The 26,888-nt window shown below is 46.3% G+C and overlaps 1 long non-coding RNA gene across 1 annotated transcript; it reads left to right on the plus strand.

The window, feature by feature from the left end:
* Nucleotides 1-13,032: 13,032 nt before the first annotated feature.
* On the plus strand, nt 13,033-16,800 carry LOC144146805 (uncharacterized). The gene is made up of 3 exons (XR_013317713.1): nt 13,033-13,224; nt 14,721-14,769; nt 16,593-16,800. It is a non-coding gene; the product is annotated as an uncharacterized LOC144146805 (long non-coding RNA).
* The last annotated feature ends 10,088 nt before the right edge of the window (nt 16,801-26,888 follow it).

Here is a 26,888-nt window from a genome sequence, read left to right on the forward strand (position 1 = left end):
TTGCGCGAAGATATTTTAACATCCTTCGAGAACGTCCCCACGAAGTTGCATCCTCAGATGCGCACGAAAAGTCATTTAAAATTGCACCAAAGGTGCCGCCATGTGGCCTTATCCTAAACACTGCAAGTATCGTGCGACCCGCTGTGGTATTTAGATTGTTAGTTTTCCTTTGAAATGCGTAATAATATTTATTTTTATAAAAACTTACAATTAAAAGCCATGCTGTCTTGAATCTTGCGGTAGTTCAGTAGATGCCGCAACGGCATTGCGTTGGTTGAAACTGCATGAAGCATGCGTTGCGAAACACTTGTTTATGTCTATTTGGTCGTCCATGATTCCTTTTGTGCGCGAATAATTCGTTTCTTTTTCGACAGCTTAGAGGGAGTTTTCATGACTGAAGTACCCTGTACTCGTACGATCACCTCGTTTGTTTTAAGAATTCACGCAAGAAGCGAGAAGTTAAAAAAAACTGAAACAAATAAATTGAAGCGTGATATCTTACAGCATCACTTCCGCTATGAACAGGAACATTTGCTCGTAACAAATTTAGATTTCCAAAACACTTTTTTTGAAACTTGTTTATAAATGGGATATACATATTCTGAAGCAGAATGAGTTTTTCTTACCAAATTTTGTTTTTTTATTCACACTTTTTTTGTATAAAACGACTAAAATTTGAGATTGTGGTATGTGAATATTTTTGAGAAATGAACGGTTATTGGCACTATTATTATTTTGGTACAGAAGGAAGCCTAAGGCATTCAAAATAAATTGAACGTGTTTCAGACCTGCGCTTGTAAGAAAAGTTATGAAAAAATTATTTAACCCGGAAAAAAAAGCTAAATCCTCAAATTTATTTTAAAAACTAATAACTATTTCTGTATGAAATTTTGTACGGGGTTTGGAAGTTATTAGTATGCATAGCCTCCAAAATTCCATGTCGATTACTTGAAGAGAAGCGAGGGTCGCCACACCCGTAGTTGGACACCTACGTTCACTATCCATCCCCCTCTTAACAGCGGGTCTACTTGGCAGGTCGTTCTATTGCACGTCGTTCAGGCTTCTCACAGACACTGCGTACTATTTTCTGCCAATTTAGTCCTTCCCGCTGGACCTTCCTAAAAGGGCTTGAACGACGCGATGGTAAAAACCGCATGTTGTTTCAGCACTTAGGAGAACATACAATTTGTGAGGAAATAAAATAATGTAACCTGCTTCCAGCTGTCTTTCACGAAGATTTTCAGAGTAGATCTGCTGCCAATGAGGATGTACACGTTTATCAGTGTTGGGCCACCTCAAAAGTGTGAATTTAAATCAGAGGCGCCAGGTATATTAATAGTGCTTACGACACTCACCGTGCTTATTGTCTGAGCGGAAAACTCACATTCTGAAGAGGGCGTTTGTTTCGGCGTACTTTTGCGAGTAGCAGTGCGAGAAATGTTGAACCCCAAGATGCAGATACTCAAGACAAATCCTTTCAGTCGCTTTTAAAAAAGCTACAATCTGGAGTAGGAGCGGGCTCCAGAAGCAGATATTAAAAACAAATACTGAGGAACGCGATCACTTGCCCTTCCAAATCGTACTGGTAGAAGCCTACGTAAAGCAGTGTCGACTATATTCGAGGACACGCCGCAGACAGGTGAACAGAATGCTTCCAATGACCAGCACAATGCCAATGAAGGGCCAACCACCGCCAGTACCAGGTATAAGCTGATCAATACTAGCAAACAATGCTGGATAGGCGCGCCTAGGATGCATGCGCGTAGCCCCTGTTTAAAAAGTGAAAAGTCCGTAATGATTTCAAAGTGAGGTGCTCAAATGCCTGTTTCAAGCAGTCACGTTGTGAAGTTCATAAAAAAGGGGATTAAAAAAAGTTGAAATTGTGGTCGAAGGAAGTGAGAGCCGTGGATCGCACGGCGGAACACTGAAGCAGCAGTGCGGCAGTAGGTTCGCCCGAGAAAGGGTGACCCCGCGCCAAAAAAAAAGGAACCAGCAGCCGTAAAGGACGGTAGGCACTACAGCCCGTGCAACACAAGCCGCATTGAGAGGGGAACGTACTGGCGTGAATAAGAGACTTCTGGTGATGACAAGCTTCTCGGGACGAGCTTCGGAGGGGGCTGTCCAGGGGGAATACAATGTTCACTAGCTGATCAACGGAAGGTCCAACTAGGCTCTCGAATTTGCATTGTTAGAATAAATTAAGCATCTCCCGCAATTTCTTTCATTATGTTCCCACTGTGTGGGATCCAAGAGGGAAGGCCGACCCAGACAGCCGTTCTCGTAAGACGATGCAACACATTCTGAGCGAGGCAGTGGGCGCAGCTTCGCCTTCCTCTTCACCCCAGCTATCACCCTCTGCCTGCGCCCATCTTCTTTATTGAGAACACCCCCCCCCCCCCCCCCCCCTGGTCTGAAAGGAAAGGACTGGCCTTCAACCTGAGCCTTCGTATGGGGCGCCTATATATAGTCCCAGTGATCTAGTGGAAATGAATTTTGTCGGACTGTTCGCATCGGCGGTGCTAGGAGCGGTTATTTGCCTTTGATATCGTGTGCCCCAGTTGCTCTGATGTTTATTGGCAGCAGGACCGCGCGCTTCCCACCGTTCGTCCTGGAATACCCGCCGGGGTCGTAAGGGAATCCTATGAGCTGTGGAGGCTCGATGTGAGTCTTCGTAATGAGAACGTTATAGAAGGTGCACTGCTTGGTCGGTGGGCAAACGACTGCAGCCGTGAAAAACAGGAGTCTAGCCTATTTCGTGGTGTCGGGCTGGCTGCACCTCCGGTTATCAAGCTGTGTGGGTCTGGCACGGCCGCATTCTTGCACTTCATATTCACCCGATTCTTGGAGAGTCCGGTGATCTGGCCCTCCGTGAGGATGACGCAGTCGTCAGTAGGCGGGTGCTGGGTGTGTGCAATCGTCCCTCAAGGGAATCTGGAGTGAGCTCCGCCGGTTGTGCAAGGTGATGAGAGTCTTGGCCAGCTGTGCAGACGTATAGGTCGAAGACGCATGGCCCACATGATGTGTGCACCTTCACCACATTGTCGACCTCCATGGTGCTCTTGCGGCCACCGGGGAGCGCCGCGGTGTCGCCGTACCGAGTGATGGTGAAATCAGAACTCGGCGCTCCAGTACTGTGAACACCAACCAGGGAAGAACCGCGGAGGGTCTGGCGGAGGAGACATAAGAGCGGATCAAGGTAACCTTTTTGTAGTATTTAAAGCTAATGAAGAAGTCATTCTAACTCGTCTAAATCAATGGTCTCCTGAGCGCGCTGTTCAAGAGCCTTCATTTCCTACAACCTGCTGTTGAGGGCGTGCAGGTACGAGTGGATCTGCTCGGTTGGTGCGTATAGATCCTGTAGCAGCGATTCAATTCCAGCTACGCCCCTTGTGACGGCTTGCCTCACGAAGTAACGGCGGCGGTGTAGCTCCTCCGTGGCAAACGGCCGAGAAGCCGGGCGACCAGGTGGCTGCAGCAGGAGCACGAGCAGCGAGTAGCGTTCGAAGATAAGGCGTCTCAATTCAGCTGGATCCAATGAAATCCCCAGCCTAGCGTACCTCGGCCACTGCGCCGCGTCAAGTTGGGTTTGCTCGTGGTTCGATCTCTTCGTTTCGGCACAAGCATGTAGAGGATTCATGAGGGAAGGTCGACCCAGACACACGTTCTCGTAAGATGCTGGAACGCATTGTGAGCAGAGCAGTGGCCGCAGCTTCGCCTTCCTCTTCACCCCAGCAATCGCCCACTGCCTGTGCTCATCTCCTTTATTTATAAAACCGACTAAACGAGAGGAAATAAGTAGAAATTTGTCTCAAAAGCGGCTTCTTTTTATAATATACTGGATAAATTATGTACATATTCATCAGTACTTGCAGACGGGTAAACACACTATTTATACGTGGTATACCGCGTCAAAATAGGATTCCGCCACATAATTTCTGTTATCATGAGTTTAATCCCTAGGAGTATTACCATCAATGTGGTTTTTTATTCCAAATTCACAAAGATGGTCCCGTTACAAGTTAGCAAGTAGAAACGGTTTCGCATCCTGATTATCTACTTGCTTTTGGCCAGCATTGCTCTCTCGAAGCATACGTTTATGTCTTGGGATAGATAGTGAACGATTAACGCTCTGTGACAACTGTTGTTGTTGTTCTTTTCTTTCTTAAGAGCTTGCTGATAACTTGCTGAGAGGAATAATCTATTCGAAAACAAGTTACCACTCTGCTGCACGTATCGTTACGGGTTGGCGAGGCCACGCGTGCAGGAGCCTAAAATAGAAGATGCGTCTACTTTGGGTTCCGTTTCCAGACTGCTTTTATTGGGAGAATCTCGAGAGAAGGAAAAACAAGTTTACCTAGAAAAGAATGGGGAGGGTTGCTGCAGGCATCCACCTCAACGCAAGCGTCCTTCTCGGAGCGGGGTTGGCGTGGGAGAGTCGTGTTCAGTTCGCAGCGTTCACACCCACACACACACACTGCCCTCGCAGGTCGTAGCACATTCATAACACTTGACCGCCGGCGTCCTCGAGGAACAGAGGCTCTCCGTATGGGCCTCCCGGAACCCCGGAGGCCGTTTCGAAGGCACTCACGGCGGTCGTCGGAAGTGTCGGGTGACGGGACCCAGGCGCTTTACGTGATCTACTGGAGGCAGGCAAGCTATGTGAACTTCGTGTGCGTGTGGCGCCGACGCTTCATCTGTCTCGTCTCTCGCGTTGGCTGGAGCTGCTTACAATAAAATACATCAATCTCCCCCGGATGAGCGTTTTCTTGCGCTCACGGTTTTTCTATTTTTTTATGGTTCCAAGGGATGCAGCAACTGTACGGGCCGTCTTACCTCTGCTCCCCCTGGTAGCGCGAGCTTGCAAGATCGCACGAGGCCATCTCTTCCCTTGACGGTTTCCGTGATTCGACCGGTTTTCCATAGATGCCTTTTTAGGTGATCTTCCTTTAAGGGCACCAAGTCACCAGCTTGTAGGCCACTTGACACGGTAGGCTTGATCAGGTGTGCCGATCTCAGCTCCAACAGGTACTTTTTGCGCCACCTTCGCCAGAGGTTGTCAGCGATGGCGCTGCGGTATCTGCAGCGCCGAACAAGTTGCTGGCCACCTGGAGATGTTGCGGCCGGAAGGCAATGCGGCGGTAGCGTAGTGAGTTTTCGCCCAACGAGGAAGTGACCCGGCGACAGCTCTTCAGGCTCCTCAGCTTCGGAATAAATGAACGTCAATGGACATGAGTTGATGACTGCCTCCACCTCGTTAAGAATTGTAGTCAACTCTTCAAAGTTTAGGCTGCTCCGACCCAGCACCTTGCGGAGTGACACTTTCACTGATCTCACCAGGCGCTGCCAAAATCCACCCCAGCAAGCGGCACTTTCAACTATGTATTTCCACCTAATTCAGTAATCGGCGAAGTAAAATAGTTTTTTCCGACTGCAGTGAGTCGAACATCACCTTGAGGTCTCTTGAAGATCTTTTATATGCGAGCGCATTGTCAGAGTAGGCTGTAGTGCACATTCCTCGACGTGCCACGAATCGCTTAAAGGCCAATAGAAAGGCGGTAGCGGAAAGATCACTGACAAGCTCGAGGTGCAGTGCACACGTTACGGCACATGTGAAGAAGGCGATGTAACATTTCTTCGTCCCACCCTCCTCCCGACACATCAGCGGGCCAGCGAAGTCGACTCCAACGACGTCAAACGGGTTCCCCTGTGTTACTGTCTCGGCAGGAAGCGGTGGCACTTGCTAGGACGCCGGGGGACAACTTTGTTTCCGACACTTCAGGCACTGATTTACAACTTTCTTCACGACCTGCCACCCCCTGAGGAGCCAGTATGACTCTCCTAATTGAGCGAGGGGGTCCCGCACGCCGGAGTGCAACAGTCGCAGGTGTTCTCTCTGTATCAGCAGGGAAGTGAACATGTGGTCACCAGAGAGCACTATTGAATGCTTCGTACTTTCGCTGTTTTGGCTAAAGTGTAATCTCCCCCCTACTCTCATGATCTCGTCGTCTTCGATGCACGGGTTAAATAGGGACACAGGAGATTTCTTCTGAAGCGGTCTTTGAGTGAGCAGGTTCTAGATGTCGTCTCGAATGGCTTCTTTTTGTATGGTCGCCAACCAGTACCTTTCAGAGGTGAATATTTCTTCAGCTGTGAGTGGTCCCTTCCTTCTCTCATCTTTCGCCCTGAAGTTTTACACAAAACGGAAGCCCCAAGCAGTCACTCTAAGTATCCTGTTTAACGAACTATGATCCTTGAGATTCAGGATCGGGTCTTGCGATGGAGACATCACTGGCATTACAGCCGCTCTGATTTCCTCTTTGTAGGAGTCCGCTTGTTGTGACGCTTGATCACCCAGCATCGGCCAGCATGACTCATTATTAAGTAGCCACTGGGGCCCTCTCCACCATAGTGCGCTCTGCACCAACGCCGAGGGCAGAATGCCGTGTGTCAAGATATCAGCAGGGTTACCCGCGTCAGGGCTATGCCCCCAATCTTCAGGGTTGGTCAGTGTTTGCCACTCTGTAACTCGGTTGGCCACGAATGGTTTCCATCGGCTGGCGGAACCCTTGATCCAGTAGATAGCCACTGTAGAGTCCGTCCAGAGTCGTACCTGAGCTTGCTCCAATCGCAACGTCTTTGTGAAGTAACGGCAAAGCCGAGGGCCTATTACGGCTCCCATTAGCTCGAGTCGGGGCAAAGAGAGCCATTTAAGAAGTACCACTCGCACTCTGGCCATTATCAAGCTGATGCATACCTCTCCCGCCGCTGATGTAGTTACGATGTATGCAACGGTGCCGTAGGCCTTGGGGCTTGCATCACAGAAAATGTGCAGCACTTTCTTTGTTTGATCGTCCCCGAAATCCGCGGCGATCATGCGTGCAACTGTAATCTGTTGAATGAGCGGAAGCTCGCTGCACCACTGTTACCACTGGGTTTGCAAAGTACTCGGCAAAGCTTTATACCATGTAACTCCTAGCTCCCACAGTCTTTGAAACATCATCTTCACATTCACTGTGGTGGGTGACAGAAATCCAAATGGATCCAAAATTATCGCTGACACTTGGAGCACAAACCTCTTATTGTCCATTCTAGCGGAGAGAAAATCGATGAGGCCAGTCAAGCTGCATTCGAACACGCCGCTTTCGTGGTTCCAGCCCACTCCCAACACCTTTGCGGCCGCAGCATGTCCGAAGTCATTGTATTGTTGCTGAACAGCACCCTCTTCCAATGAGTTTAGCAGCTCGGTATCGTTGGACATCCACTTGTGCAGTTTCATTCCTGCTTGTCCAATGATAGTAGTTGCCTCCTGGCACAGCTTCGTCGCTTGTTCTCGGCTGTCCACTCCAGGCACGAGGTCGTCAATGTAAAGGTGACTGCGTAGGATATCCGCCGTTCCGTCGTACTGCTCATACATGTTTCTTAGGTGATGGTGCAACGTCGCTGCCAAAAGAAATGGGCTTGAAGTTACGCTGAAGGGCACTCTCGTCATTTCGTAGGTCACGACTGGAGGAAGCTGTTCCCCGATCTTCGGCGTTCTGTTGTACCACATAACACAGGAAGCGCACAGCGCTCCTGTCCGTCTTGGCCAAAGATACCTGAGAGAAAGCCTTCTCTATGTCGGCAACAACAGCGCTGTTATGAGTGCGGAATCTGGTCAGTATGTCAATGAGTTCAGGATTCAAATTTGGCCCACTCTCTAAAACGTCGTTCATAGAGGGGCGATTGTTGGTGTTTGACGAAGCATCAAAAACAACCCTCAGCTTAGTTGTTTGGCTGTCATGACGTACAACAGCTTGGTGTGGCATATAGTAAACTGGACTTGTACTGCCTTTGTTTTCTTTGACCTCCTCCGCGAAGCCCTTCTTAATGTAGTCACGGATGGAGGCATAGTACTCCTGCATTAGGTGCTTACTCTTGCTTAGGTGTGTTGTGAGAGACTTTAGACGCCTAGAAGCACATTCTTGGTTGTCGTTCAATTCCGTTGCTGTTGGCTTCCACGGGAACGATACCTTGTAGCGGCCGTTTTGGTACCGGACCGTTTCTTTATGATGCTGAAGAACGGCATATTTGGGACAAATTTGTTCAGTTTCGTTGATACCAAGCTGCTCAAGCTCCCCAAAAGACCGGAGTTGTGAAGCTATCTCTTTGTTTCTTCACTCACGCTTGCTATCATCATACTTGTCTCAGTGGAACAAATTTCCGCAGATCGGGTCATACCAAACTCGCCTTGCCTAGTCCACCCAAAAGCAGTGTCCACTGCCATGAGCTTAGGGGCCAGTCGCCTGACCGATCCCTTGACCACTGCCCAGTAGAAATCAGTCCCTATCAACAGACCGATCCCCTCGTCAATGTGATCACCCTGTGAAATGTCTGTGACTTTCATACCTTCCTCTAGCATTCGAAAAACGTCTGCGTCCGATGGAGCAGGCATGAGATCTGCCCATATGCAGGGCACCTCGAGAGCTTCAACCCATACCTCTGTTCTGTCATGCTGGCTTAGTAGCCAGAGCTCCACCCGACGTGACTTGGTATGCTTCGCAGCTTGCGTGCCTCCGAAAGTAAAAATATCCAGCTCCGCTTCGCCTAGGACCTTCAACTGCAGATTCTTGGACAGGTCGCTTCGTATGAATGTACGTTGGCTACCTCCATCAAGGAGAAGTCTCACCAGTGTACGCTTTTGTTGGCCCTCAGCCCAAGCCTTTGCTGTTTGAAGAAACACCTTTGACCCGTGATTACGAGCACCGAGTGACGACTGCAACGCTGTCTTTGGCTCTGTGGCTGTTCTTATGACTGTATTCCCTTTGACCGTGTTGTTAGCGCCGACATGTTGGGATCACACAACGTGATGAGATGTTTCCCCCCGCAACTTGCGGACTTCAACCATCTGGCTGTGCGGCATTCTTTAGACCCGTGTCCTTGGCTTGTGCAGCGAAAGCAACGATTGTCGCGCTTTAGAAGTTCCCGCTTTTCCGAAACCGACATCCGAGAATCACAGCTCCCAGCTTCGTGGTTGGAACAGTGGCAGCACACGCATCCTCTGCTGTCCTTGTCCATTACATCGTTCAGTAACGCAGCGGAAAGCGCATGCGATCCTTTGAAGTCACTCTTGTGTCTGTTGGGAGCACCGGGAGGGTCTCAGTGTCTATCGGTTGCTTGCATCTTTTCGCGCGTTTCTGCTTCATTTCTTAGGAAAGCCAAGAACGCCTCCACTTCGCTGCCCTCTTTTGTTTCATCGTGCTTTCGGTAGTATTCGAGGCAAAAATCAGCTGGCACGGCCTTCTTGAGTACAGTCAGCAATAGCACGCCCTATGTGCTAGCACTCACTACCAATGCGGCTAAACTCCTGACTTCCGTCTGCACTTCGCCGACGAGGCAATGCAGTTTGTCGAGGTTTCGTGCATCCTGAACTGGCTTCACATGAAGCAAACGCGACATGTTATCATCGATATCATTTCCCTTCAGCCGAATCTTTCCTGAAGGATGGTAAAGGCTACGTCATAATTTGCCTCTGATAGGTCAAGTCCTGCTATAGCCGCCGCTGCCTTTGCTGTCATATAGCTGTTCAGATACTTAAACTTGTCAATTTTCGACAAAGTGGGATTGCTGTGGATAGTAGAGTTGAATTGGCTCCAAAATCCCTGCCACTTTCTCAGTGCTCCTCCAAATTTAGAAATTTCAAACTTTGGGATCCTTACGAGTTGCAGGGGGGGAACCGGAGTCATGCTCGTTTCTGCCTGCTGCCTGGTATCTGTCTGCCGCGTTGCTGCAGTAGCTCCTGCCTTTTCGTTGGCGTACTTAAGATATTTTATCCCGCTTCTGACTTCGCTCTTGGCTACGAATATTTTCCCAGCGTAGGATTCAGAGCTTTTTACATCGCCTTGTAGCTCTTCCACTTCAATAACTTAATGGATTGCTTCATTCAGTTCTTTCAGAGATCTTTCTTTAAGAGAGAAAAGGTCCAAATTGGATTCCAGCTCACCGATTGATGCGGAGGCCTTGTTGTCGGCGATGTCGTTGAATAGCATTTTAGTCGACCATCGCACCACGGTGCGCTTGCGTTTGAGGCGGATGACGTCCATCTTTTTTCGAAGTCTCTCATCCCGGGTTTCGGCACCAGAAAATTTGTTGTTGTTCTTCTCTTTCGTACGAGCTTGCTGATAACTTGCTTAGAGGCATAATCTAGTCGAAAACAAGTTACCACTCTGCTGCACGTATCTTTACGGGGTGGCAAGGCCGCGCGTGCAGGAGTATAAAACAGAAGATGCGTCTACATTGGGTTTCGTTTCCAGACTGCTATTGGAGAATCTCTAGAGAAGGAAAAAGAAGCACTGGACCGCTGGCGTCCTCGGGGCAACAGACGCTCTCCGAATGGGCCTCCCCGAACCCCGGAGGCCGTTTCAAAGGCGCTCACGGCGGTCGTACGAGGTGTCGGGGGACGGGACCCAGGCGCTTTAGGTGATTCACTGGAGGCAGGCAAGCTATATGAACTTCGTCTGCGTGTGGCGCCGACGCTTTTTCGGTCTCGTCTCTCCAGTTGGCTGCAGCTCCCTACAATAAAATACAACAAAAACTACGGAAAAGCTAATTGCGAATGAATCTAGGTTTTTGATAGGGCTGTTTAGGCTTACATCAGCACTTTGCATTAGCTGGAAGGTCATCTAATGCCACATACACACTCCTCAAGGCATTGTTGATGAATCAGCGAATAGACGTGGCAGGAAAAAAACAGAAAGTAAGAGCTCTCCTACTCGGGAAACGTGTATGAACAGTGAAGCTGTGCAAAATGCACATCGCAGACATGATTACAGTGCGTACACGTACATATCTGTTTTTCTCGTTATTGAATATGGCGCTTTATACGTCTGCGTTATTACTTATGGATAATTGGAAATACCTAAGTTTTATCCTAGCGGGGAAAAAACACGGTGTCTGTTTCCGCATTCTAGAAGCTAATTTGTTACCCGCAGAGGGGGCTTCTTTATCGTTTGAAACTTAGTATGACCTAAATATGGCATGTAATGAATCCAGGCCAAATAATGGAGGTGTCTGAGTTGCGAACCATCAAATAATTGTTGTTTCGAAAAGTTTGGATTCACCAAGAGTTATGCAATTAGGAGTTTAGCATTCGCGATAAAGTTGCCAATTGATGCAAGGCGTTTATGTTGTCCCAGATGCGTTGAATGGCGGAAAAATCCGCAGAATAATAGCCAGAAACATCTTTGCACAAAAAATTAGAATGCGTTCCTGAGAAAGCTCTGATAGATCCACTTCTCGCGCAGTTCGCGTGATATATATACCGGAGAGCGAGGCTATGAGTGTGTCGTCTCTCAGCGCTAGTGCGCTGACTAGTTTCAACGAACGGTGCCGCAGCCACGGTGCAAATATTGCTTGATATTTGTAAATTCAATCTTAATGCCAGCGAATGGAGAATGAGGGGTGTGCGGATGTTCGTAACAGCGTTTGCATCTTGCAAAACACGGCAGTGCGTCGCTGACACACCTCTCGGGTTTCAATACCTTCAATTGGCAGCTGTATGTTGACTTTTGCATGACACAATGTCAATTCGGGGTAACATATTAGCCCTCCATTTGTTTCAAAATTGTGTGAAAAATTATATGCGCTTTTTAGCTCCGATATTATGTGGCTGGATCGTAGTATCAGGCTTGGAGACGGAGAATGGGTGGTAATCGCAGTCGGGGCTTCCTCAAGCCAGACGAACGATGGCTCTTCATTCTTTGTTTGCGGGGAGCAATACCAAAATGGCCAGCTGTATTGTTGCTTTGCTCTTCCTTGTTCATTGGCAGTGGTGTCGGTTGCCCTTCCACACTAGTACTGGGTATGATTAACTCAGCTCTAAAAAGAATGTCTCGCACAAAGGACAGAGGCCATAAATTATAGAAGAAATGATGCACCAACTTCTGACTCTTCTTTCCCAACATTAGGGCGAAAAGCCGGAAGCACTGAATTATTACGACTCTCTTTCTGAAAGAAGGATATTGGCGCGTTTTGTTTCGCGGGTAGCTCTACTTACACTACTATGGGTGGCGGTAACCCGTTTCTTTTTCTATAAGACATGTTGTCTTCGAGGTTTTTACCACTTGGACGAGGGGCACGTTTGAGTATTTCAAGCCGCTCCGGTTATGTGGGACCCAGAAGAATACTGGTAAGCCATGCCCAATACTTGTAAGCCATGCCGAACCGTGCGCGGTTATTTCCTCCGTTCAAATTATTTATTGTCATGAAAACAAGCAAATTACTCTATGCTTTTAGCGCTGCAGTCGGCTGTACCTAGGTGATATTGTAATATCTACGCCTTTGTACGGTACTGTTATGCACTCCCAATACACGTACTCAGTCCCAAGCACCAGGGCACGCAAGCATGGAGATACTCACGCACGTACCGTCATGAACAAATAAAACGCGCAAACGAAAAGATGACCATCACACACATATAGCGCGAGTCGTTTAAATGCAGAGCCAAGTGACGAGTGGCCTAATTATAAAAATAAAGTTTGTAAATGTGTCATTCCAAGCATCAAAATAGCGCCCCGATATTCCACCTCAACGAACAGTGCGTTTCAATTTAGCGTGTTGAGGTTCATATCTTCATGTTCACATTTCATTTATCCATGAATATAAAAACCTGCACAACTAACAGTGTAGCCGTTTCAGTGAGATCGTAATTTTGGGCAATAATCGTGCGTAAAGCTACCGAAAATCTACTGCCTTCTTTCACTGCTTCGGCCACGGCACGCAAACAAAAATCACATGAATAAAAAAAAACATTTGGGGTCATTTGGCGGCTGCTGGCTGAGCGACGAACTGTTTATGTCGGGACTGTTTCCAGCGCATATATCTTGTTTCAGATACGCGTTCTCCAGTTCATACTAAAGCGAATACACTTTATCGCAAGCCTAGTAGCTTTCAGCGCCCTCTTAGCCGCATGGATGGCGCGTACTAGAAGGGAAGAAGTGTCCTTGAGACGAGTGTCTTGTTGCGACGGCTTTTGTGAGAAGGCGAGGAAGTCTTTTGAGTTGTGTGGGTCCATTATCAGTGAAGACGTCTAGCTCTGGTGGCAACTGACTTCATAAAAGCGCGAGAACATCATACTCAGCGTTTGTCTCCGCAAGAAGCAACGTCGTGTCCAGGAACATTCTCCATTAAACGAGCAATGAGGCTGCAGGTGACGGGGATCGTGCTGGTTTTTCTCATCGCTGCGGGGAGGTAAGTAAACCAGGGAAACGTAACCGTTGAGGCTTCCCGTTTAACACATTACAGAAGAACTTTGCGTTCGCTATTTTATACCTGTTTATGTGAAGGCAAGGTGCAGCGCATGTGCTCACTTTTCGAAATATTTTTTGATAAACCCGTTGATTGATTGTTTACAGGTTTTAGCTCACCGGGGCTAAACTTGGGCTTTGAGGCGCGCCGTAGTGGGGGGCTACGGAATAATTGAGACCGCCTGGGGATACTTCACGTGTGCGAAAATTTAAACACCCGGACGTTTTACCTTTTCTTCTTCACCAGAACCGCAGTCGGGGCGTCTGGCATGGAACACGTGTCCGTAGCCGACGAGCCAACGCCGCGGGTGTTTTAAAGGAAATCTTTCTACCTCTCCCCGCCAACGGTTCTTTCGTGGCGTGCGGGAAAAGAAACTGCCAATGCGACTGGGGAGGCGGGAGCGCTGTTCACTCACGGAGCGCTATTAGCCAGCGGTCCCCGTGCGTAGCTCTGCGGGCGCGTCGGCGGGACACTTCTGTCGGCTTTGTCGTCTGCTTTAGAGACGGCGTTGGTCCTGTTTTGACTCAGCTTCGCGTCCATTGCGCGCTTCCATCACATGGCTTGATTAACTTGTTCGCGAGCACCTCCTGATCAACCTGAAACCGACAGAAGTAATCGGTCGTACGGCAAAGATACGTTAAGGATTGGTTCGTAGGGCGGGAAAAAAATGTAGAGACCACTTACAGACGTCTGGCCGTTAAGGAACGCCGTTCTTTGCGCACTTCTTGTCACGAATGGTATTCTGTTTTCTAACTTGCTTAATACGGATTCGGTTGTGTTTTAGCAGGAATTACAAAAGACGGATGGAGCAACTGGCTCTGATAAATAGTGGTTATAAAAGTTTCGTCACCTTTATCGCAATTTTCAAACTTTCAAAATAATTTAGTTTAAATATGTATAAATTGTTCCGTTACGCTTTGCTCTACCTTAAAATTTAGACCTTTCAAATTATTCCAAACTCTGTGAGAGCAGACGAATACGGGAAAATGTGAAAAGTATTCACATTTGATAACGTAATTTTTCCTAAAGAATACGTCAGTTTGATTCAGTGTGGTTAATTTTTATCTCGCTTAGCCGGCTAGAATGACCATATGGTGTATGTGCATGCATTGCTGATTCTGTAGTTGACGAGTTTTTTTTTTGTATTTTACCCACTCTTTAAAAAAAACAGAGACTTGTTGTTTCGAAATGTGTCGTACGAAAACAGAATTATTGTTTTATGCCCTCACTTAAAAAAACGGAAAGGCAGTTTTCGTACCTTGCGGTCAAATGAAACTACTTGGACTTGAAGAGCATCCTTGTTCTTTGATTTTGCAAACTGCTTGGAATATACTGACATTGTCCTTGACAATAAGCCTATTTTTGCGCAGAGCGGCTTGTCTCATTATAAGGACAAGAACCAAGCGGTTTCTACAAAGGATGTATTTTAATATTTTCAGCGCATCGTGGGATTCCAGTTACGGAGAGCACGCTCGGTGTCTTGCATACGTACGTACAACGATTTTACTTTTTTCAGTGCATTTTAAAAACCATATCTGGGTCCATCCTACTGCGCGCTTATAAGCCCATTACACTCTCAATCTTTCCTGTAGATGGTGTCTTTTAGGCAAGTTGTTTTAGTCGCTTACTTCACCAGCCATTGGAATACGTAGTAGCAAGTGTTGTTTCTAGACCTGCTCATCTCAACACACATTTTCTTAGACGGAAAACGTACCAGCCCTGTCGGGGGGCCTTTATTTATACAAAAAATGAATAAAATGAAAGAATATAATTATATCATGAAAATAAATAAAAAAACATGTTTTAATTTATCTAGATCTCACTAGATGGCGCTAGATGTCTAACAAACGAGTCAGGATTTCAGTGCACCAGTGACGCATTTCCAACGTAAGCAAACGTGACCGTTAAAACATTTGTATAAAATTTCAGAACCTTTCCCATTTGAACACTATGCTTTTGGTCCGTGGGCAGTGAATTGTGAAGTCTCATAGGAACTTGATGATGTGAGCTGGTCCATCCTATCGGCTCTTTTCGTAATCCTCTGCGTGTAAAATTTCCTCCTCTTCCTAGCCAAATGCCCCCTTATTTCGTCATAGTCACACTATGGTGCTGATTTATATCTTTAAGCTCTCGTAACAGAGAAAACGACGGCGCTAATTTGGCTGAATTTATACAATTAAATCACGTAAAAGATCTGTAGCGTAGTAACTAATAACTGACAAAAACGTACGTGTTTTTCGTTGTAGCTCAATATGGTAGCACGTCCAGCTCACACGAAATTCAGACATAGGTTTTTTGGAGAGTGGCAACCCCCAGTATGGATCTGACGGTCAACTGAAATGAACAGATTGTCGGAACAGGCAAAGCTTCAGAACACTTTTCTGAAAGTTGAAAGTGTAAACAACCTACCATGCCGTCCGCTGAGCTGCTAAAATGCGAACGAGTTCAACTATTTTTCCGCCCTGAAATTGGTGAAGAATAAAAAAAAAGCATTTAGAGCGAATTCACCGGCTAGCATACGACGAGTAAAGCAGCAGCGCAATCTGTTATTGCCGCACCATCAACACAATTTTCTGAAATAATACAAGCACGTTTTGAGAAACTGCAGAGCTAGTACTGTCACTTGGTGCTTAAGAATAATTCCAGAGCCTAAAATTAGCGCATATACCTCTACGCATGCTTGCCTGGGTTTTCCTATTCCCTAGGACCCAAGGCCTTTCATACAGACCCTTTTAATTGAGGAAAGACTGGTAAGAAATACCCCGTACAGTCCATGTATACAATTCGGGAGGATACTTTCAGTCGTTAAAACGGATGGACGGACTGCATTAGGAGGCCGAGAGGAAAAAGATTGCGTCCGCACCGGCTTAGACCGGATCATGCTACTTAAAAGTAGTGATGAGCGATACGCAAAAATGACTGCCTATGAATAATCACGGGCTGGTGCCTGCAACAAAAATTTCTCTTGGAGAATAAACTCGTGCCTTTTCATTTTTTGGTGACTACATCGCTCAGTACATTCTGTACTTGTATTCTGCACTCTTTAGTGCTTTGTATATTGTCATGACTACTTCACCGCAAAGCAGAATGATTTGGGCATATCACGGAAGTATTCTATACTTTGTGTAGACCACAAGTGGGAATTGTTATTTCCCGGATAAATTGAAAAGGCAAAACGTTATAAAAGACACGGTGTATGTTTGAAAGCTTCAAGAACACCATCGTTTGTCACAACGAGAAACTACACGGCGATAATGAGCGCCTAATGAATGATGGAAGGTTTTTGACACGTTGTGTGTTACGTTCAACAGTGCACTCCGGCGGAAGATGACTGCGGTGAGGGTTGCCGCTGCTTCGCAAGAGGTGACATACCCAATGGAACCCACGGGTACTGCCTGGATCCGCACAAGGCCCTTCCAGAGCACTTTTTGAACCTCGGAAAGGGCAAAAACTGAGTCCGATATTGCCCTGTCTGTATTATTAGGGTCTAGATTCAACTCCACATTTGAGAAATAAAAAGTACCTTCCATAGAGGCACAAAAAGCTGAAGCTGCAATGCGGCAAAAGACGTTTTGTTGCTCACATGATCTTGACGGCTCAAACCATTTTTTTCTGCTTTGACTCTCTACAATAGGAGAGAAGATGCATATGGAAGGGATGCAAGATACAGAGCCTAAGGGCCTCGTACATCTAACGCGAAAAACTGGCCGGCAAACATACAATCAAAATAAAAGTCACACCTTTGCACATAACGAGACGCTGTTTGCTTGAGACAGTAAGACAGATTTGTTGAAATCAAAATTAAGTACCAACATAAATATGAAGGTTTAACAACGACAAAGAGAACAATACCGAAAGAAAAAGCGACCCAAAAATTTGTTGTTCTGTAGGCACTCATGCGACTATAACTCTTTTATGCAATGTAACCGTAATGAATCAAAGCCAGCCGAAAAGGTAATAATAACACTGTTGCGATTTCCTATGACGTTTCATAGAAAGTAGTATGATCACTTTCTGGAACATTCAAACACAATTTTAAAATGAGTACGTTGATGGTAAGCGATAGTTTCTTCGGCAATGTGGCGAAGTTCAGAGGTTCTTGCATATCTTATCAAGAGTTTATATGAGTGTGAATATAGGCATTGACACAAAGGGTTTATTACTTTTTTTTTCCAAAGTGCATTCGTATAGCTCCACACTTATCTACAGCTATATAACTCGAAACGTAGGTTACATGATAATCGTAGAAATATTGGTCTGTATGCGGAGATCAGTGTTCATTGGCAATCAGTATAAGTTATCTCTCTCCGGTTACCCGGAGTGTTAGTTTATTTTGTTTTGTAGCCCTGCACACAGTTCTGCACCTTGTTACGGACGGCAATAAAAAAGCGCGGAAAATATTTATTTCACTCGCCGAGGGTCCGAGTACGTAGGTATACACTTCGCATTATTTTTGTATTCATTTGATTTCATACATTTTCTTTATGTATATCTAACATGAGTGTTTCCAAGAAGAACGCAATGCCAATAGTTACAATGTCATACAGCAGTATTACAGCATCACCCACAATTTCGTTTTTGGCGGAATTTGTGCAGCTATTCATTGTTATCGTTATTATAAATTTGTAGTAATTTGTTTTGCCCCGTTGTTGAAGATATCAGACAAATGGATTGCCGTGTGCTCAAAAGGTCGTATCACTTCTTTCGGAAACTAGCACGACAATGTCATCTAGGTACGCCAAAATCTACCCACTAGCGAGGAAGGAAAAAAAGTATTACGATAGAGGCCATTTTTAGATGAGCTATTTATTCCTTTCTGTACAGTACAAAGTGCAGTATGAAAGTATACGGAAGAAAAAAAGGCTGCTTTTTGAGCTTGAGCACGGCTTTCGCCATACATAAGAAAACCACAGTGTGCTGCACGCAGAAGATGAACGACTGCTTTATTTCATCATTTTTGCAGAATAGTAACATTAATACGAACACTGTACATTACTATAACAAAGAAACAGCTATAAAAAGAACCTATACAAAGCAAACCTGTTTATCAGAAAAAGCGTCAACGAAAAGTACAAATAAAAACTAAGTGTTGATAAAATTCCGTTAAAACGAAGAATACTCGTCTCAAGTCGAAACCTAAAAAAAAACCCTCCACTGTTCCTGTTACCGAGGTTTCTTTGTGTTTACCACGCCTTCGACCCTACCGCCAGCATGACAATTGTTTCAATACCGGCCCCGAACACACCCTCGTCGGAGCAGCGACTCTCGCGGAGGTTCCCCAAATTTCCGCCTACCTCTGCAGTGATCGGCAATTCGCAGACGCGCTACCTCCGCCAGCACTTCAATGCGTACGACACAGCGTTCCCTGCCTTCATCACCATCCGAGAAGCGACCACGTTGTAGGTATAAAGTGAGCTTCCAAGCACCCTAACAACTGAGAAAGCACTCGTTATCCACGTCGGTACAAGCAAGCTGGAGCATTACGGCTGCGATGAGATCTTTCGCCGTTTTCGCCGACTAGTAAACACCCTGCGAACCCTACCGGAGCTGCAGAAGTTTGTCTGTGAGTTGCCACGTAACCCTAACCGCCGACTTGATCGACCAGATGACCAGTTCGTTAAGTCGTTTAACTGGGAAACCGAGATATTCAATAAAACCATCCAGAGCTACGGAAGTGACGCACTTGGAGTGTCAATTTGACACACTCCCGCCCCATCGTTTCCTGGATGCGGATAGGCTCCACCCCAGCTCCTGCTGATTATTTTAATTTTAAAACGTATATAAGCTGCAGGACAAATGCCATCACTGTAATATGACGAACGTGGTCCCTCGGCCGGAAAGTTATGAAACCCGTTCTTTTTCACGGTGTCGAAAACGACTTTTTTGTATTTTATAACCGGTTTCTGTTTCCCTTGTTCGGAACATAAACAGGAATTCTCGATTCCTTGGCGCCTCACAGACGTACCCATTTTCAGAGTGAAGTGCCACACACAGCGACTTCGTAACTCTAATGAAGAGATGTATAAATTCTTAAGAAAGGTCGTCTCCTCTAGGAACTACACCATCTTTTCAATTGAGTGTTCACATACCTTATAGCGCAGATTCCACACTTGATTTATTTTAACCCCCTGGTCCAGAGAATTACTTCCCGATGTATAGGAAAACAGGTTGTTGAAGTAATTAAATTTAGCAGTCGTTAGTTCTCTGTTTATTTATTCAGGCATTTCTTGTATGCGCACCATGTCTATGCGTTTCGGTATTTCATGAACTATGGAAATAGCTTTCCCGTTATTTCATTTTATGAATTAGAGCTGCTGTTATCGAGGCCTTGTTGTTTTTGTATCGATGCGGGAAAGTGGAAACGGTTTTTCACAAAGTTCCGTTAGTTTTGCATTAAGAGCATTGTTCGCGGCGGCAGCATCTTGACGCAACATTAGGTTTTCCTAGTCGGTAGAGAGAATGACGTTCCGAATGGTTTTGAACGTATTCGCGTCAATGCGGCGATAGCATGTGCGTGGCATATCATCGGCAACATGCGAGCAAACGTTCTGAACAAACGCTAACGTAGGGTAACGGTTACTGATATCACAACCAATAATTTATGTTATGCTTACTGCTGCTCGTTATAACATGGTCGAGAGGGGTTGCCGTCGAGAAGGTTATACGGGTTGAAACATGTATAGTATTGGCGAGTCCGTACGCATCCAGAAACAATAAGAGCTCTGTTGCTCCTGGAGATGTACATTGTGAGTCAAAGTTTATATGTCCCAACAAATATAGAATACTATCATTAGCGATGCTTGATCCAATACCGCTGCCCCAATTTCCAGAACACGGTTGAGTTGGATGCTGGGAGGTCCATATAGCACACTACAGAATCTTTTTCACTCTTTACTGGAAGTATTAAAAAATCTGCAGATGCTAACGTAAACTTTGTTATCCGTACAGAAGTTTTTGTGTTACGAACATTTATGGACTTTCCTCCACCTCGACAACCAGGTCTGTTAAGAAAAAAAAATGCTTGTAACGATAAACCACGAAATACTGAGATTCATCAAAATATTCTGTTTTGATAAGCAATATGACATCATAGGAAAATTCTAAGGAATCAATTAATATTCCCAAGACATCGAACTTGTTACTAGCGGAATAACAATTTACGTGGAAAATAACTAACGTATTTACGTCACCGAAGCTACTAAGAGCTGAGCGAGAGTATGGCTCGTGACAGACCCTAGTATTGATTCACTGACTAGGACATTTTAGCTAGGTCTTCTGTGCTGACTTTGTTCAGTGCTCTTCCTCCCTCGTCTCAACGCACGATCTTACCACCCCATACCCACACAAAATTCCGCTTGACCTCGTTTTCTGTTGATGCCTTGCCCAACTAGTCGGTTTCGTTCCGAGAACAAGGGCTCATTACCGTAAATAGGCATGGACGCCTCGAAACAAAGTTCGTCACTTCAAGGCCTTTTTTTTTGCTTCCTCTAGCACAGCCTGCTGTTTCTGGTTACCTACAAACTCAACAACGGTGTTAGTGCTGTCCGAGTTACTGGGACAGGCACCCTGTGACAGGCTTGAATGTCAGAGGGAACAATGAATTCGTCAATTTCCTCGCCAAGTTTGCCTGTGAACTCAACCAAGTTCTTTCCGAGGGTCACTGGGGTACCTCACTTTTGATTTCCAAATTTGCGTTCCGAAAGTACTGTTGCAATTCGTGATCCTTCCTTTCTTTTACTTCATTTACTCAACCAATTGATTGCACCATTCTTTCCAACTTGCGTTTTCTGGTCGCTAGCGTTTGTTCTCATGAAGAACACTCTTAAGGTCAGCGGTCATTAATTCAAATTTTTGGTCAGGTAAAGCGAGGCTCTCCTTTATCTCTCTAGTTCCCTTCGGAATTTCACGGTGATACGACTCCCAGAAATCCATAAAATCGGTCTTACGTTCGTTTTCAGTTCGCCAAGAGCGCTTGTCAACTGTTTGCTTAGTTGCGCCATAGTGATAAACCGAAGTAGAACGCAGTACAGATAGAGCAGCAGGAGCACTGCAATGAACATAACGATGCCTTGCGATGACAGCCGTTGCACACACCGAACAGAAGCAACTGAGCTGACACAACCGGTTGGTTTGCAGACGCGTCTGCACCACGCAAACCACTCCTGGTATGTGAACAAGCCTGTCAGCGCTTCTGATCTTACAGGTGTGGTATTAAAATGTCCGTTGCGGCCAGAGGCAACTTCTGGTACTCCGTCAGGCAGGACATCCGTGTACGACAACAGACAGCCGCCGGTGTTGTTGTCGTCTCCAAGTGCTTAATCCACGCGAATGACGAGTTGGAGTTCGGGGGAACACAGGAGTGACAAACAGGATGAATCGATTGGCCTCTTTATTCGGCCGGGCTCCTATCCAGATAGCGGGAGTGTCCGGCTTGTGAGCACGACCTTGATCTTCAATGTCGCGATTCTGTCAGCGCAACGCCGGCTATTTAGAGCAGCAGCGTACAAAAACGAGCGGGAAATCCGAAACCCTGTCAATCTTAGGAGAATCGGAAAAGTGCGCCGGCAACATTGGGCACCAAGATGGCTGCGCGCGTAAATAATATGGCTTTGGGGCCCTATTCTCGACTGCACAAATTGCCGGCAATTCAGGCAATTTTCCGGAAGTCTTTTCTGATTGGCTTTCAATTTTGGTCACGTGCTTCCAGTTGACAAAGCGGTTGTGTGTGCTGTCGTCATTTTGACGTTTCATGTCGTCTACGGACACCAGTTTTAAAGTTTGCGGTATTTCTCGTTACAAAAGGCGCATAATACTTGGCCGGCAATGAAAAACCAGACTAAATGCAGTGGACATGACAACGTAAGCCTGTCTTTGCTATTCAACAACAATACTGCTTGTAATACACACCCCCTCTGTGATTGGCTGAGAAGGCGTGACGTAATTTAAACAGTTGGCGGGAACGATTACGTCATGCATTGGCAACTTCAGCTTGCGTAAAAGTGACGTAATGCTACGTAACAGCTTAAAAATAGCGGCTGTTTTTGTCGCAAAATACAAGCAAAATAGGGCACAATATTGCCCCGGCTTACGGCGCCGCGAAATCTGCGGCAATTTGCAGCAGGCGCAGTTTCGCATGCGCGCTGTTTAAAGCATGTTTCCTACCGAAATAAATTATAGTTCCAACTGCTTCCAAGTTAGCGATCATGTGACATACAAATAACGTGCAGTAGTTTGCTGTTATGTTTGGCAATGAAATAAAAATTATTTGTTTGGCGTAACCGCAAAGTAAGAGGGCAGTACAAGCCTCTCCATGACAAAGAGAACCCAATGCATGGCATTTGTCCATACTTGTCCTAGTAAGCTGTTGGGTCACATGATCGAACTCCAGAAAAAAATAACAATGAAAACTGACTATTTAGTTCATTACTGCGCTGATTGCAGTCGAGCTTGACGAATGAGTGAATCGGCGACATCGGTGCGCTCCGCGGTTATCAGGCGCAGCGCTTCGCTGTTCTTATGTGTCATAGAAGCGATGGTCGCGGCCGTCTTTTTCTGCGATCACGCCATAAACTTGTAACATAGCAGCAGACGATGGCGTGGCGGCGGTGGCGGCTGGGAAGGTGATAACACAACAAAGCTTGCATTGAAGCAGAGAGCCCAGCTATGTTAATAAAAGCGATTGAAAGAAATAAATAGATACGGTAAAAAAATTGTGTGATGTTCTTGAGCTCGACATCTGCCTTTCGCTCGCTTTTGGATCAACGTTACTCGATCGCCTTGTTGTGTTGGCGCCAAATTTGACCTCCAGAAATGTGTTTTTCTCGTCAGCCTCAGCTACCGTCTTAATTTTTATAGTACATGCCAAGTGTTTTTATATCTTTCTTGCGCAATATTTGATACCTTGGTAGCGATCTTTATGAGTGACTCGTCAAATTACACTGCATGTCATCATAGCTATAGGTGCAGCACGTCACTGATTGCTTACGTCGTGCTTACGCAAAAAAACATGGGCGAAATGCCGGCAATTTGTGCAGTCGAGAATAGGGCCCTTGGTGTATTTTGGTCCATTCAGACTACTTTCTGCCCGACTTTGATGCGGTTTTCTATTAATTATTTCTTTTAAACTTCCGATGCAGGCCTGCTGCATTGAGTTGTAAAAAAGGGGTTTTAATGTGGGCTGGGTCAAGATTTTGTTGTCGGCCATGGCGGCCACTGTACATGATTTTTATGTCATTCAAAGTTCTCTCGGGGGGCATTGACTGAAGTGTACTTTGTTCATGGATCCTGGTGGCTTCATGAGCCTCCGGTGAGTGATTTGAGTACTTGTAGCATAATGTTCCCTTAAAAAGAACTGACTCGTTCTGGAGCCGAAGTGAACGCCGCCCACCAGAGCTGCTACGAGAGTTGCCTTTTCGAACCTAAAAAAACTGCTGTGGGGGTCATTAAGCACAATACGTCTTGTAAATGACGGGATACGACTACGAACAACTGTTTGACAACGGTGTTCTCAGTATGACGGTCTTTGGGCCGTCTTCCGTCTGGCGAGGTAAATGTTATTGTCAATGTCTGAATTAAAAAGTTACTTCCTGGTAATGTGTGGTAATGTGGCGTCAAACACTTCCCATCAGACAGCAGCGAGGTGTCCTGGGACACTGGTGGCGTCATTCGCCAGCCTATTGACTGACTGGATTTTGTCGTGTGGCTTGGTCGCTGACCGAAACGGCTTTCCATTGCCCGTCCCTAGTGATGGCTATGTGGAGGGTTAATTGGTATGGTTACTAAGGGGAAGCCCAAACCATGATTGTTAGGCAAAAAAGAGAAAATTCCGGACCAGCTCTTGATTTCTTCTATACGTCTGGAAAGTTGCTGTGGAAAAGAGGGGCGTGTTGGGAAAAGGTCATAGATGTCGGAATGATCTTTTTCAGTTAAATCCTTCAAATTCAAATTTACACGTGAAACCAATAAATATGCAACAAAGGAAATAAAGTTCAAAAACCCTTGCAATGCTCAGGGCTGATTCAAACAATTTATACTGTTTTTAACGAGGTGAATGGGAAGGCAATTTCAGAATGGGAAACCGCGCAAAAACAAAATTAGGACAAGAAAGACAACGGGACGAAGCGCTGCTAGCTACTGAAACGTTTAATCGTCAAAACACACAAATATATACACACAATCTAAGCCACCGCCAACGCCCGTGACTGTACAAGATTGTAGATTGTGCTGTACCTTTGTGTTGGCGGTGGCTTAGATTGTGTGTATATATTTGTGTGTTTTGACGATTAAACGTTTCAGTTGCTAGCAGTGCTTCGTCCCGTTGTCTTTCTTGTCCAAGTTTTGTTTTTGCGCTGTTTCCCATTATGAACCTATACCAACAAGCGCAACTCGCAGTTCTTCTAAAGGCAATTTAGGGGGCAAATTTTCTGGTGTTTCCCTTTTTATTTTGGTACCTTTATTCAATTTTTTATAACGATTCTGAAGTTAATTTAATTTCCTTTCCAAGGACAGTGGCCCCCAGTTTACGGTGCTAAATGCTGCCCCCGTAAGAAGCGCTGTCTCCAAGCATAATACCGTCAACAAAACTTCAAATAGCATAAATATGCCCGACGCCTATTCCCTAGGAGTGTCTCTGGCGTAGCATACGTTTCGTGAACCGAGCCCACTCAGGATATGCTCTGACGGTCACCATCATCCCGCGGTGGCACCAGAACACCGGCACACTATATTTTCGCGGCCATGCCACTGCGGTTGATTTCCAAGCTCACGAAGATTTGCTTAAGCTTGATAACGCACAAGATCAATCGTGTGTATCACAGCTTCCACTGCCATCCAGGAACCTGCTATTCGTGCAAGCAAAACCTGCCCCTGGACATCCGCCACTCGGTAGGTACTTCGACATCCACACTACGCGGGTATCTATGACCTTGGGCAATCCAACGGCTCCCATAGGTTTCCAATGCACCATCTAAGCGGTAGGAATTGAGCTTCGGACAGGACGGCCTTTCGTCAGATAGACAGACTTTATTCTGGCAGAACAGATCGCCACCTTGTGTCTCGTAATCTTGTGCCGCCGCGACTTGTCAGGCCATGTCACTCGGTATTTCCCCTGAGGGGCGGCACTCGATCCAGCGTTTCTAATTCAGCGGCAGGTACAGCTCCCCCCCCCCCCCTCCCCCAAGAGAGTTGTAAGTATGACGAGCTCAAATTCAAGTAGGTGAAAAGGGCGAATTAGTAGTGGTGAAGGTGGCCGATTAGTAAAGAAGGAAGTGAGTTCGGGAGGATGGAGGTACGCGGGTTACAGGCGTTCAAATAAGAACGGTTGGTGCATTCTCCGAAAGGGGACGACTGAGGTTGAACAACAGGGTACGAGCGAAGATAATCACACTTCAGTATTCTTTGAGCAGATCCGTTCCGCACACAAACATGCGGGGCCGTTTGACGGTCTCGATAACTGTAAATAGTGTGGTGTTTGGCAAGGCGCATAGCTGAGGGCCAAGGTGGTCAATCGTGACTCGTTGCTGTACGACGTAGTCGTTGGCAGGGACAGGGTTCGATGGCTCGTCGAACAAATTCGCCAGCAAACGCAGAAATAATCCGTATCCCAACCAAGCGGACATTTAAGGTCCACTATGTAAAAAAAAACGCGTTTCCACAGAGCGCTTGTAGTCGTTCAACCCCACCACTTGGTAGATATGGGCAGTAAGAGAAGTCTCAAAGTGCCGTTGTTAAGGGTACATGTGGCCGCTCGACAGTGGGGGATACGCAGCTATTCTAAGAGTGCCAAATGTGGTAGTTTCAGGAATGGCGACGATGCGAACTGCCGGTCATTACCTGTTATGAAAGCTGAAGGACATCTGTAGCGGCACATTCAGATAGAAACCAAGGCTTAAGCTACCGGGGATACCATGATGTTAGGAGGAGGAGCAGGCTTCTGCCCGTCGTGTAAAAGTGTCAACACACGTTAGGAGGTACCCGTATACTTGGCAAAGTAGCACTGGGGCAAAGAGTTCAACATAAATGACAGAAAAAAATTGGCTCCAATCCACTTTGTGAAGATGGTTGAAAAGAAGCTCTAGACGACGGCCACACGCGATTGCACTTGCGACGTCACTTAAATTCACACAGCTGGCTCTACAAAGACTGGAACCAGAGATTCTGCCAGCCGTTAGCTGGAATTCGCGGAGGCGGCGTCCCGAACACCGCCGAGTTGGCCACGGCCGGGCTAGAGCAGCAGACGCAACGACTGTTGCCCGGCCGTGCATCGACCGATAGAAAACGGATAGGAGCGTCTTTCGAAGGGTGAGGCAGCCCAACCTAGCCATCTTGATGTGCAAGCTCGAGGCTACAGCGCCGAGCTACGCAAGCGCAGACACGAAAACAATTCGGCCTGTTAGCTTAGTGATTTCCATTTATACCGATTTAAGCTAGTTAGGTTAGTAAGTTTGAGAATTCTGACAGAGCTGAGAGAACATTTATAATGGCTATTATTCAGAACCAATGGCTCCTTTCGCGTTTTGTAATACCACTTAAAACACAACTCAATTGTTATTCACCAGTTTAGAAAACGAAGCCCCATTTGTGGAAAGCAGTGCGCCAAAGGCTGCTTT

This window comes from Haemaphysalis longicornis, unplaced genomic scaffold (genome assembly GCF_048455015.1).
Source record: "Haemaphysalis longicornis isolate Haplotype H1 unplaced genomic scaffold, Haemaphysalis longicornis Haplotype H1 scaffold_7, whole genome shotgun sequence".
Taxonomy (NCBI): Eukaryota; Metazoa; Arthropoda; class Arachnida; order Ixodida; family Ixodidae; genus Haemaphysalis; species Haemaphysalis longicornis.